We start from the raw sequence: 14,086 nt of genomic DNA on the forward strand, positions 1-14,086 counted from the left end.
AATGACTGAAAAGTAATATGACATCTATAGAAGGAAAATAACTTAGTAAGTGCTAATCGCACGATCTAATTACAATATAATTTGAAGGGTTGACAATTTGTCGTAAGGCACGGGTTAATACCAATACAATCTTATACATTTAATAAATCAAATTTAAGAATTAGCATTGCAACTCTACGATATAATATATCATAAATATGAATATTGGGCACATAGAAATCACAAAACGACGGAAAACATTTCTTATGTTGCTAATAAAAAGAAAAACTCTGCTGATATGCCGCACTTGGGATGACATATTGGCTACGACAAACGGATAGACCAAAAAACGATAGTCATTTGTTACCCAAATATTCCGTACCGGTAAACAAAGTCAGAACGGTGACCATTTAAACTTTTGAAAAGATGACTTAAATTTTGCCATTCAGAACCCTTGCTTTAGAAGCATCCAAGATAAATACTGCAAAAGAATTCTGCACATAATGGTACAAGGGGCCGTATTGAATTTGTACTGAAGTGTGAGGTTAAGTTTTATGTTGCGGGGTTTCATCGTGACTTTAAGATGATGAACGGCAAAACAAACATTGTTCCTATGTTTTTGGTTTTGACCGACACATGTAGTAATTTTGTGTCTTGAATTAAAACACGACATCATTATTTTCCATTTTTTGTGGAGGGAAATTCTAAATATTGCACCACAAAATTGGAAACCTCATAATGAGGAATTTTAAGTCATCTCTTTTTTTGTTTAAAGTAAAGAATACATGTATTTAAATGGATTCGGAATGCAAATCGGAAATTGACATTTAAATGCATCATCAAATATATAAAAACACAAGATAAAATCTAAATATCATAGTTTTTGATTGTTGAAGAGAATATCTTAGAAATAATAAAATTTTGTAAAAAGACTTCGATCATAAATCCGCAACGTATCTGTAACATGAATGAACTTAGTAGTGTATAATTACATGTTGGCGTAACAAATTAGTTTTGTGGTTGTTTATGCTATCTGAATCTTGAATGTAGGTGTACCTTCATAACATATCTTCCATGAAAATATCAAAGTCTGGTAGAGCATGTATTATGTATTTGGAAAATCTGATTATATCGGTTTATCCATTGATTTAATTATGATATTAGTGTGCAGTATATTAAAATCGTTCGAGTTGGATACGTTGCATCCTAAAACTATTGACAAAGAATTTATTTATGATCTACATGTACTGCCATGTTTGTCCACAATTCAGAACATTATGTAGATATAAAAATTTTCCATATTTTTTTTCGAATAATATCTTGTCTCTTTCAAATGTAAATGTAAACGTTGAAGGGAAGATATCAAACGGACTTGGTAAAAAATGGTCACCTACACACAAAAAAAAAAAAAACGCAACTCCCTCGCCCTTTCCAAAAAAAAAACAAAAAACAACAACAACAAAAAACCAAATATAATTATAAATGATATGTATTTGTAAATTATAAATAGCTAGTTATATTTCAGGCAAAGATTATGCACAACATATATGTCCTTAACAAACTATAAACGAACCAGTTGATGAACTGCATCGAAGAATTTTTTGATAATAGGAATAAATTAGAAAAAAAAACCCCACAAAATCCAATATTTTCTATTAACATTTGATAATACAAAATACATTGTAAATTTCTTTTTAGATTATAACTAAATATATAAGTATGTGTAGAACAATTAGCAAGAATTGTTCTGAGTTTGCGTATGATACCGTAACCCTCGATAATCTAAATGCTGTATGTTACTTTAGGAACAGACAAATATTGTTACAGGCTAAATTTGAAAAAAATGTTATTATTAGTAAATTGTTAACAAGTGCACTCAATGATGTCACTGCCTTGTACTTCAAGTATTGGTAAGAGTTCCTAAAAGCAGGTAAAGGTCAAAGCATATTTAATCTCCATTTAACATTCTGTTTACTTTCTGCAATAAATACACAAAAGGCGTGCACGTTGACTCACAAATCAAATATATCCTCGAGTGTTATATAATCATGAACAGTAATACATTTTATGATTATCTTCTTTCCAAAATGTGTAATATGCATTCACTTCTGTAAAATGTATATTATCCTGTGATCATTTTAACAAAAAATCTTACGACTAATGTTGATCGTAAGTAATGAACAATTCAGTTTACTCACGATCAACTTTAGTCGTAAGATTTTTTGTGAAACTGATCACTGATGTTTTGTGTATATATCATCAGTCAAGATTTAACAAAAAAATTGTCCCTCGTGCTGAAAAGAATGCGTAGATGGTTATGTGTGCTTGCGGTGGATGCTCTCATATTGTTACAGCATATTGCGTATATTTTCTTGAGATAACTTTTCTAGTTGTAAATCTTATTTTTTTCTGTTGTATTCGTCTGTTATGGTAAAGATAATTAATCACCCAGTTTATTAATTAGATTTTAGTATGGGTCAACTATATTTATACGATATACTTTGTTTACAGTTTGATTTAGAAGAAACACCGACATAGCTAGATGATACTATTAATTATCTAATTACTACCACATTTTATATTAATTAGTATTGTAATTTTCAAATGTTATATTAGTATTTTAAACCAAATCTTGAATTCTATCCTAATTCTATCCTATTTTGGGGAAATTTCAGAAATTCAAATGTGACGTCACTTTTTTTTTTTTTTTTGCGTTGATCTCTTTGGCTAACTCGGCTGTGAATTTTTATGTGCTGGTTAATGTTATTTTATGTATCCGTTTTTATTCTGTAGTTAGTCACCACTTCGGTGTTATCATGTATATCTATTATATAGTCATTTTTGTTTATAAATTTACTGTTTACCAGAGTATGAATTATTTTAAATACTAAGGATTTTCTTATCCCAGACATATAACCTTAGCCGTATTTGGCACAACTTTTTGGAACTTTTGGTCCTCAATGCTCTTCAACTTTGTACTTGTTTTTGCTTTCGAACTTTTTTGATCTGAGCGTCACTGGTTAGTCTTGTGTGGATGAAACGCGCGTCTTGCGTATTTAATTTTAAACCTGGTACCTTTTGTTAGCTATTATTCGTATGTTTCTCTGTCCTATATGTTCTCCCGTTTATTTGTATTGTAGTCCTGTCATGTAATGTTGTCATTTTAATGTTATATTTAACATTGCCATAAAAGCTGGAGGTTTGGCTAGCCACAAAACCAGATTCAATCCACCTTTTTTTTCTTAAAATGTCCTGTTCCAAGTAAGGAAAATGGCTATTGTTATATTATAGTTCGTTTCTGTGTGTGTCACATTTTAATGTTGTGTTTCTGTTGTGTCGTAGTGCTCCTCTTATATTTAATGTGTTTCCCTCAGTTTTAGTTTGTAACCCGGATTTGTTTTTTCTCAATCGATTTATGAATTTCGAACAGCGGTATACCACTGTTGCCTTTATTTTTCTTATGTCAATGACCTCACGTTTTCTCTTTCTGTCTGCGTAAAAATTGAAGTTGTTATGCAATAGTCCTACATCCAAATTGTTTGTCCTAATGATACATAGTATATCTTGCCAAGTTATCTAACTTTGAACTACCAGGAAAAAAAATTAAGGTCTTTGAAATTGTTGACAGTAAGATACGCCATCTACTAGAAAATTAATTTCGTTGTACAATTGGAAAGGTCGAACTTAGCTTACTAAAAGAGTTGTTGAAAGGCAATTTCGAGGTCATCGAAACGTTTTTTAGCCGTAATAGAGAGTTTATAAAATTTGGCAGTACGAGTACGCGATCACGCTTGGTTTGACAATGAGACATAACCAACTATTCGACTTGTCCAATTATAAATCGTTTCAGACTTTGGTCGCATGCAAAAGACGCGAATGGTAAAAGGTTGGTTTGTTGTACGCGCTTTAAATTGCAATTGACTCCTTTGCGACGCAAAACGTCATTTTTACACTGTGAAAATGAAATCAAATCAGAATAAAGAATGTTGTTCATTTAAGTTTGACAGTTGAAGCCTAAATAATCGATAATTGAAATCGATAAAAATGTATGTATTGATATAGAGATATTATTCATTTATCTAATAATTTCCAATTTTTCCCATAGTTATGTCTAACTATATACCAGATCTTACGATTCGTATCATGATTTCATAAAAAAAGAGAATCACTGCTTTAAAAGAAGCTACTGAACCAAGGGGTCTAATCAAAGTTACTGAAGTTATCTTTTTTTTACCAATGATACTAGAATAATAGAAACTGTATTGATCTCTCCAAACATTTACTGAAGTTCACACAGTTGTACATTAGTCGCAGAAATTATACTCGATAAGACTAAGGGTATAATATTAAAAAGAGCAATTATTTTATATGGGTCTTCGGTAATGATACATAAATACCAAAAGATGTAAGATTATCTTGGTTATGATTTTAAGGTTAAAACACCCAAAATTAAGACCTCCAGTAATCTATCAAATTTCTTAACTAGTTTGAAAGAATTTTGTAGCAAGGATTTAAGTGTTGGAAAAATAATCTTTCATTTATGTCATATACAATCATAATGTTTGAATTCTTATTTCTGACTTTTTATTTTTAAAGGACAGAAGGTGGAATGCGATATCTTTATAATACTTTTTATTTCTATTAAATGCCGTAGCCTCTCATGTGACAGTGTAATTTGAGAAGGTTTTCAGTATTAAGTGGTTTAAAAATAAGGAGAAATCAAAACCACAAGTAGAAGAAAACATAAAACACCAAATGCACCTTCTAAAACTTTTCTACATAAATATAATGTACGATAAAAAATCCCGTTTTTTCTTTTTTGTAATATTATTCATGCAACCAACCCAACTGTCGAAATCCAAGTGTAAGTATGAGTATGTAGAAACCCGAATTGTATCTATGTTATTTTAAAGTTAAATTAGATAGATGGTATCAACTTTGTGTGCAAAACTGTGAATTATTTAGTCAGAGAAGAATATTTGCATAGAGGACTATGAAGTTAAGAGATAATGCTACCTTATTTTTCTTGAGAATCCCATGCATATAGTGTGCCTAAATACAAGTTATGTTTTAATAAAATGCGACAAGGTCATAGTATCGCATTGATAGAAAACTAGATGTCCTCTGATCAGAATTAGTATTAATAAATGCAAAACATTATTTCGAAATATGGTTATTCAATGTGAGTGATGCATGCATAGTCGGAAACCCTTCCCTGTCGACGCATTCGGTCGCTCTTCTTTTGAAGTTCACGCGGTATTCCCTCAGTTTCTGGTTTTTTACTTTGATTTGTCTTTTCCTAATCGATTTACGAGATTTGAACATCGATAAAATACTGTTGCCTTAATTATTTATTCATTGAAGTCATATTCATACGAATAAAAAATGTATCAAGGAAAAGAGTAGCACAGTTTGTTCCAATTTGAATTCTGACAGTCTGTTTGTCAACATTTTCTTAAAGCATAAACACATATTTAGCAATAGTTGTCCTTTTTTAGATTTTGATATTTCAGTTTTAAACGGGAATATCAAAACAAAAATGTTTTCCTTCCCAACTTAATTCAGAATAATGAAGTAACATAAAGAAAAAAACAACATGATTCCCAAATGGTTGAATTAAAATGGCGTTTTCATTATCTTTATCAGTAAGCTACAAAACATATTCCTGAAGGAATGATACAGTTGAAGATTAGATAAGTTTATTACTAGATTAAAATACAATTATAAGATTTGCAAATCAAAATATTTCTGTCGATCAAGTGTTCATTCAACAGTTTTTCTTATGAAGGACCTATCATAATATAATCTTGGTTTGTATTGTTCAAGAGCCACAAAACGAATTACGAAAGGCACACTACAACAGCTTTTTATTATACCGTCTCCTTGATATGGGTGACGAAAAAAAGAAGAAATAAAAATAGGCCACGATTCGTTGGTATTGTTTAAATCACATGGTTATGAGCAACGTTAATCTCTTTTGAATAATAGTCCTTTCAGTTTATATATTTAAAAGGTGAACATTTGTGATTTCCGTCTTAAAATGATCTTAGTCACCAACGATTTTATGTTTTGGGTTGTTTGTTTTTAAATAAAAATTTCATTTTTTTAAATTTATTTGCAATAACTGTTTCCTGAATCGGTTTTTGGTCGCAGCAAAGATTTTGAAATTTAAAATACATTGAAGGTGCTTTCTAAATAAAGTTAGATTTAGAAATAATGTTGTTCATATGATTGTTTTGTAGAATTTTGATTATTCAACATTCTTAAGGAACACACACAATCGACAATGGTAAGATAAATTGCGATGAATATAATTTCGATTGTATTAAAAAAGTCATATGAACTGAGATGAAAGCGATTTAAATTATAAATCATATAGAAAATGAATCACTCAGTTTTAGTGTGATACGCATCCGGTGTCGAACTTTAAAAGCATATTCGAGTTTTGACAGTAATCTTCAAAGTTTTTTACCGTCCAATTATCTGACACCAGAACACCTACGGAAAGCACTGTCATTTCCAAATAAAACCTATATAGATATATGATTAAATAAATATATAATAATATGTCATTTTCATTAAAGAGTAGTTTGTAGTTGGTGGTTGAAATTGCTGTGGCTTCCAAAACGGTTGGTATTTCAATTTATTTCTATATATTATAATAATAATATCATTATTTGCACACGTATATTTGAGTAAATTTTGTTCGCAATTTTGAATGTTACAATTTTAACGTCTAAAATCCTGCTGGAGATTGTTCTCAGAATAATTATAATACGATAAATGAGTATAAGTGAAGAAATAGCAAAAAATAGTATAGATATAAAAATAAGTTATTTATTAACACGTCGCTTCAGATATTAAACAGAACGATAAATATTCATGTTCACTCATAATATTAAACATGTCATGTACATTACTTTTATGAGAAATGATTTATAAAAACACAAAAAAGACAAGATTCTTGTAAATTTTATGTAATATACTTCCATATATTGTTGATCTTATATCAGTTAATGATAATTGTTTTAATATGCCCTTTAAATCTGAACTACCACTAAGAACTTGCTATCAAGAAAAGAAAAATGAAAAGACAAATACAAAACACGACACGCGAAAAATTCAACAAATATCAGTAGAATCTTAGTGGGAACGAATTCAACAAATATCAGTAGAATCTTACTGGGGATGAATTCAACAAATATCAGTAGAATCTTACTGGGGATTAATTCAACAAATATCAGTAGAATCTTACTGGGTATGAATTCAACAAATATTAGTAGAATCTTACTGGGGATGAATTCAACAAATATCAGTAGAATTTTACTGGGGATGAAGTCAACAAATATCAGTAGAATCTTACTGGGGATGAATTCAACAAATATCAGTAGAATCTTTCTGGGGATGAAGTCAACAAATATTAGTAGAATCTTACTGGGGATGAATTAAACAAATATCAGTAGAATCTTACTGGGGATGAAGTCAACAAATATCAGTAGAATCTTACTGGTGGTGAATTCAACAAATATCAGTAGAATCTTACTGGGGATGAATTCAACAAATATCAGTAGAATCTTACTGAGGATGAAGTCAACAAATGTCAGTAGAATCTTACTGGGTATGAACTCAATATCTTAGAAACTTTTAAGGTGGTACATAACACTACAGAGAGATAACTCTGTAAAAAAATCAGCTGAACGTTTTAATCACGTTCTATTGCTAATGAAATATTAAGCTTCTCAATGATCAAAATTAGTGTTTGTCAAACTGCTATATATCCAATGACTTCTCCGATAAAGTATGTGGTTCAAGTTATTTGATTTTTTTTTAATTTTTGTCAAAGGGTCAAAGTCTATATTTTGTCAAAATTTTATGAAAATTAAACGAGCCAAATTAATTTTAGTCAAGGTGTTTGGTACCAACTTAAGGGTATTAGTTCCTGCTCCACAAGTGACGCACATCGTTTTGTTAATGACAAATATTAATCAGATGACAAGGGAGACGATTCAATAAATTGAACATGCATGTATTCATGGTCATATTTGACATATATAGTAGTCAGCACTTCTGTGTTGACTTGAATTATTATTGATATGATCATAATTATAAATTAACTGTTTACACAACTTTGAAATTTTCGAAATACTAATGTTTTTCTAAACCCTCCCCCGGAATAGAATACCTTAACTGTATTTGGCAAACCTTTTGGGTTTTTGGTCCTCAATGCTCTTCAGCTTCGCACTTTTTTAGGCCTTTGTTTAATTTTTAATTTTAGCGCCACTGATGAGTCTTTTGTAGACCAAACATGCGTCTGGCATACAAAATTTTAATCCAGGTATCTATGGTGAGTTTATTTCCAGAACGATCAACCATATTATGGCAAAGTTCCTAGAACGTTTGAATAGATTACTTCAATTTACTATTAATGTTCCTTGATTAAATTGTTTACCTGATAAGGAATAAAACATCAAGGAAATGCCCTGATAGAAAATACCAATCCCTGAAAAATCATAACAGCAAGGAGATATGTACTCCCGAAACGGGTGCATTTCAAAATTATACTTTATTTTTCCATACTTAAAAATAAATGTTGCCAATAACACCTATCGGTACCCTAGAGCATGAGCGGCCATGTCCATCTCTTCCTTAAGAATGAGTCCAAATATTTGCTTTATAGCGTCATATGTGTTTGATTTGTTCTCAAAAACTTTTACCAACCAGGGGTTTTAGCCGAAAGTAATTAAGAAAGACATTTACTTTTTAAGTTCCTTGACACAATGTAAATTGTTTTGAAATTGATTTTTGAACTCGCTCGCCAAAAAGCTTCATCTTATGACATGTTTATTTTCACAAAAATCATTTTGCAGAAAACCTGAAAATCGGTACTAAGCATTCGTCTGCTAGCGGCATGTCCTATACTTTAATTTAATATATGCCGCATTTAGAACCGAAAACCGATAAAATCGAAACCAACTACTTCTAGTTCTGTGCGAACAATCGGTGCCCAAATATCTATCAGTTCCTGTAAAAATATGTATTACTATTGGTGTTTTGAGTGTTATAATCTGTTAATTACCAATATAATTAAAATTAGATTTTTTCTTGAATCATCATTGATTTGTACAAAAAAAAACAAGAAATAAGTTAAATGCGACTGTCTGGGCTATATATTATAACACATGATATATCCCAATAGACCTTTCTACGTAGTATTTTGTAAAACCAGACGTCTGATATTGACAAAGTGTCCTGTAAAGACCTTGTTTTACATTTTTCTTTAATTGCCAATAAAAGAATAATTAGTGACAAATCACATTAGGTAAATCCCCATGAGATGTATGCGATAAACGACAATGGTTTCCGAGTGATACAATGAATTAGTTCGTTACAGTTGCTTACGGTCATACTTCGATCTTTTTTATTTTGGTTTCTGATACAAATGGCGGCAATTTCTTTCTTTCTTTGGGATTGACCAAATAAGTTGATTGACATATTTGTTAAATCAATACATAGACTAAATTGTTTGAAAATAAAAACACGGTAAAGTGTATTTACTATTTGTCGGCTTGGTTTATTTACTAACAGCATTCATAGATAAATTCAATACACTGACTGCCATTTACAAAACGTCGTCATGACAATTTAAATAATGGCGGCATATGAATGGACTGACGTAGGCCCGGTCGCGATTGTCTTTTAAACTTGTTAGAAATAAAGGGGATTTAATCCACTACGGTCCGTTTATTCTCACTTCTTGTGTTTGTAGTTTAAATGATATCAGATGTATTTCCAAAGCTAACGAAGGTAAGTTTTTAAATCGATAACACAACAGGGACGTATGAATTTACTAAACATTTAAATGAATGGAGTTGTAAGATATAGTGTAAAAGCACTGCTGGCTTTTTGCGTTTATAAATCATATATACGCTGTTGCATGGTAATTGCAACCTAAGCATTCCAATTTCCTGCAACTCCAACATTATTAATTGCTACATATAAAGATGCAACATCATAATATGATAACCATTTTAAACACGAATACAAAATATGTCTTCTTTTTTTAAAATGAATAAAATACATGTATTTGCAAATGGAATTTGTTATTCGTCACATCAATAATATAAGACTAGATATTAAATATTGTATTAGATGTACATACAACTTCTTGATATTGCCTGTCTGAATTTCTATTCAATACATGATAAAATAAAGGAAATTATATAAAATAAATTGCCAATAAAAAAATTAACACAATATGTTTTATAAAAATATTTGATTTGATTTTAATTTGGTCCTACTTAAAGGAAGTTAAACTTATAATAAAATAACTCAAATTTCCAGTTAGACAATTTCATATCAATCTCCATGGGGGTAATACATATAATTAACTGTGTATTAAATATTGTTATATTTCATGACATATTCATTCCATTTAATTGTTATTATTATTCTGTTTGAAATAAATTTAATAGCATGAGTGCCAAAGATGTACAATACACTTTGTTATGTAAAATCTATCTCTTAAATCTTCAGGCCAGATTGTTCAATATCTTTTAATGAATCTACACATATTATCCGAATACAATGAGTCTTTAAATTGTAGTTTAAATACGTATAAAATTCACATTTATCGAATAATCTTTTAGAACTAGAAGGCACTGTAAAGTTATTGTGAAATGAATATATCCATTTAGTATACAAAATATGGTAATTTAAGTTTTTAATACATGCATGCAAAATGACAATTTATGCATCATGGTATATAATTTTTAATTTAAAATATTATCGATTTGTAAAAAAAACATATCTATATATTTTGATAATGGACATTATATATAGAAAATAACCAGTTTAATTTCAAATATTTGATAATTGTGGAAACATTTTATATTGACAAATTATTCATTGTGATAATTAGCTCTAAATTAAAAAACTAAAAAGAGTAACAGTGCTATCAGTGTAAAGTTTGTCGTCAATACCATCCATATACGACTGAACACCTGTACAATGAGTACATAGCCGTTTATACCATCTATTATATTAAAGTTCTAGTCGCCAATACCATCAGCATAAGTTCTAACCGTCAGTGCAATCAATGCATAGCCGTTATATATTGTCATATATACATACGTACGTTGTAAAGTCGTCAATACTATCCATATAAGTTGTAGCCATCAATACTATCATATAATTACATTGCAGCCTACAGTACTCCTCTATTTCAGTTTTACCGTCAACACCTTTGCCTTCAGTAATATTCATAAAAACATAACGCATTCGAAAAAAAGTTGATGACAAAACCATTGGATTCAGTACGCAATAAATATTAAATACATCCAGAGTGTCTTCTTTGACGTTCGCATCTATATCCACATGCATAAACAAAGTTGTTAGAATGATTCAACATTAACAACCATCCGGCATCAACGTCCATCTCTCTGTATTATTTCTAAATAATGAACTTCCTACTTACATTTTTTTTTTATCTATTTGATGTTAACTGGGTCACGGAAAATTTGTTCAACTTTATTTGTGGGGGTAGGGCGCTTGAGGTCCCGAGATATGCTCTATTTTTATCATGGGGATTATAAGCTAGATTGATTTTCTTTTTTTTATTTTCTTAACCACTGATACCACCATTGTAAAATACCTTGATGGAAATTTTCCTAGGTCGAGTTGTTCAAAACTTTTCTTCAACGGATAACATTATTCAATGCATTTGTTAATAGCAAGATTTAATCATTCTTTGGATAAATATTTTGAATAACTTAGCCCTATTATCGAGAATAAAATATATCACGACAAAAGTTTTGTATACATAGATATATCTATTTTTTATATATATATATATATTTTTAGGTAAAATATGAACAGAACCTTCTTTTTTTGTCATAATTATTCCAAAAAAATAATATGCAAGCCACTAAGTAAGGTACGATTTCAGAAAGTCATTTGGAAAGTAGGAATCTGGTTCTTATATGATAAGTTACAAATTGTATCCCACTACCGATATTTAGTTATGATATGCTGCAATTATAAGCAGCGATGTGAAGTATATAGATAAGTATAAGAATGCTTATTACTGCAATAAAAAAATTATAACCTTTATAAGTTGTTTTGTTTGTAGTGTTTTGGAACTACAGAGTCCTTGATATATAACTCAAAAATTGCATGAACATAAACAGGGCACATCTGCTTCTCGTCATTGCTGTTCGATCTGGTGAACTAAAAGTGAATACTACTAACAAAGAAGGGAAATAACTCGTAATGAATTCGAAACGACATCTGGAAAGGACAATTATTTTGATTTAAGCATTATATGGTGAATGTATTAAAATCATTAGACAAAATTTAAGTCATGTCGACTCTTCTAAAAATTAAAAGCCAGAAATATGTTGTTCTGGTCAACATTTAACACGCCTTGTTAATTGTTAACAATCGTACTTTTATTAGATATTAAATACTAAATGGAAAGGTCAATAATATTGTACACGTCCAGTAAATTAATTTCCATTTATCATAATTGAAAACTGGGGACTTGACTTTTATGATTTGTTTACTCGATCAGAAGTAACGAGACTTAACTTAATTATTGAAGAGTTTTCTTTCTTTTTGGCATTTCATTGAAAACGTTCAAATTTAGGAACAATGATGCTATACAATATGGTAATATGTATGGTAAATAATATTAAAGGTATGAATATGAACTGTTCTAGTTATACATTTGACTTTAAGATATATAAGAATTAACACAAGAAAATGAGGTTTCAGGGTCAGCTTTAAATATAGAATTTACATATATTAGCGCAACTTCAAAATAACTTTGAAACATGCTTCATTTGCCAGATGTGAAAGTGAGATTCAATAAACAGATTTTGAAGAAAAAAAAAATGTTCTCATACTATATGTCCTATAAAATTGTGGTGAAAGTAATATTCATCAACAGATTCTGAAGATTCAATAGAAATATGAAAATAAATCTCTAACAATTTATATTTATATAAACAATATGTGAACCATAAACATGTGACTCACAGTGACTGATTACATGACAATTAGATTTAAATTTTCTGCTAAAAAAAAGGAGTGTCATTGTAACAGAATTTTAAAAAAGAAAGCTTTTTTGCTCTTCAATTACTCATGGAGTTGTCAGTTTTTCATCGACTAATGAGTTTGAATATCCCTATGGTATCTTACGCCTCTCTTTTACAGACAGGGGATTTTTATCAATATGAAATCAACTTATAAATGGTGTATCTCTGATTTCCATTGGAGAATCTTAGACTTAGACTTTAGATATTAATCCACCTTTCAGTCAGTGATTTGATATTAACTTGATATCTTGTTCTTCTTAGATATTTTGCTCGGATTGTTTCTAATGAAGGTTAATAAAATGCTTGGAATGAACAAAGGTCATACCAAAAAGTTACATTTTGCTTTTGTAAGAAGCCTTTGTTGATTTCTTTACAATTCATCTAACACTTCTGAGATAAAGACTACCGTTTAGATTAAAAGGAAGTTATCATTTGCATAGGCGACAGTTGTAAAATTTTTGAATTCTCGTTATAAAATATTCGTGGAAACGAATACCAAATTCCTTTAGGAGGGAATACATCTGCAAAATAGATATGGTGCCACAGCATTTTACGAAAAATTGCAACTTTAAGGGTACGCTATGATTCCTGCATTTTAGAAGTATGAATGACTTACACCCATTGCATATTTTTACGCATACAAATTTGCTCACCAAAAAGACCTTCTTTTCGCATACTATTTTGCTATATTGACTACAATAGTCGACATACCTTTCTAGCTACATGTATTTCATTTTTTTTTTCTAAACTAATGTAACAAGACAGCAGAAAATAAATTTACTTCAAGGTATTAGTTTTGGTGTGAAAAGTAGATGTAACCTTCCTTTAGTTTTGGAATTGAAATATGTCCACGGACTATTTCAGACAAATGCAACTAGGACATGCTTTTAAAAAGACTTTTAGGCAATATTCTATTTCATAATACGATTATTGAAATTCTTTTAGTGTTTTGCGAAATGATTTCCCATTTTATTCATAAGACTTAAATTTTGTATGTTTGGATAAGATATAGT

General features: G+C 29.9%; 1 protein-coding gene across 3 annotated transcripts in view; it reads left to right on the plus strand.

The window, feature by feature from the left end:
• Positions 1-9,664: 9,664 nt before the first annotated feature.
• Positions 9,665-14,086, plus strand: part of LOC127723675 (uncharacterized) — a 75,252-nt gene continuing 70,830 nt past the window's right edge. For all 3 annotated transcript variants that reach the window (XM_052230414.1, XM_052230438.1, XM_052230442.1), the window contains exon 1: positions 9,665-9,783. The gene's annotated coding sequence lies outside the window, so the exon portion shown is untranslated. The remainder of the gene's footprint in view (positions 9,784-14,086) is intronic.

Source organism: Mytilus californianus, unplaced genomic scaffold (genome assembly GCF_021869535.1).
Source record: "Mytilus californianus isolate M0D057914Y unplaced genomic scaffold, xbMytCali1.0.p SCAF_1, whole genome shotgun sequence".
In the NCBI taxonomy this organism is placed as follows: Eukaryota; Metazoa; Mollusca; class Bivalvia; order Mytilida; family Mytilidae; genus Mytilus; species Mytilus californianus.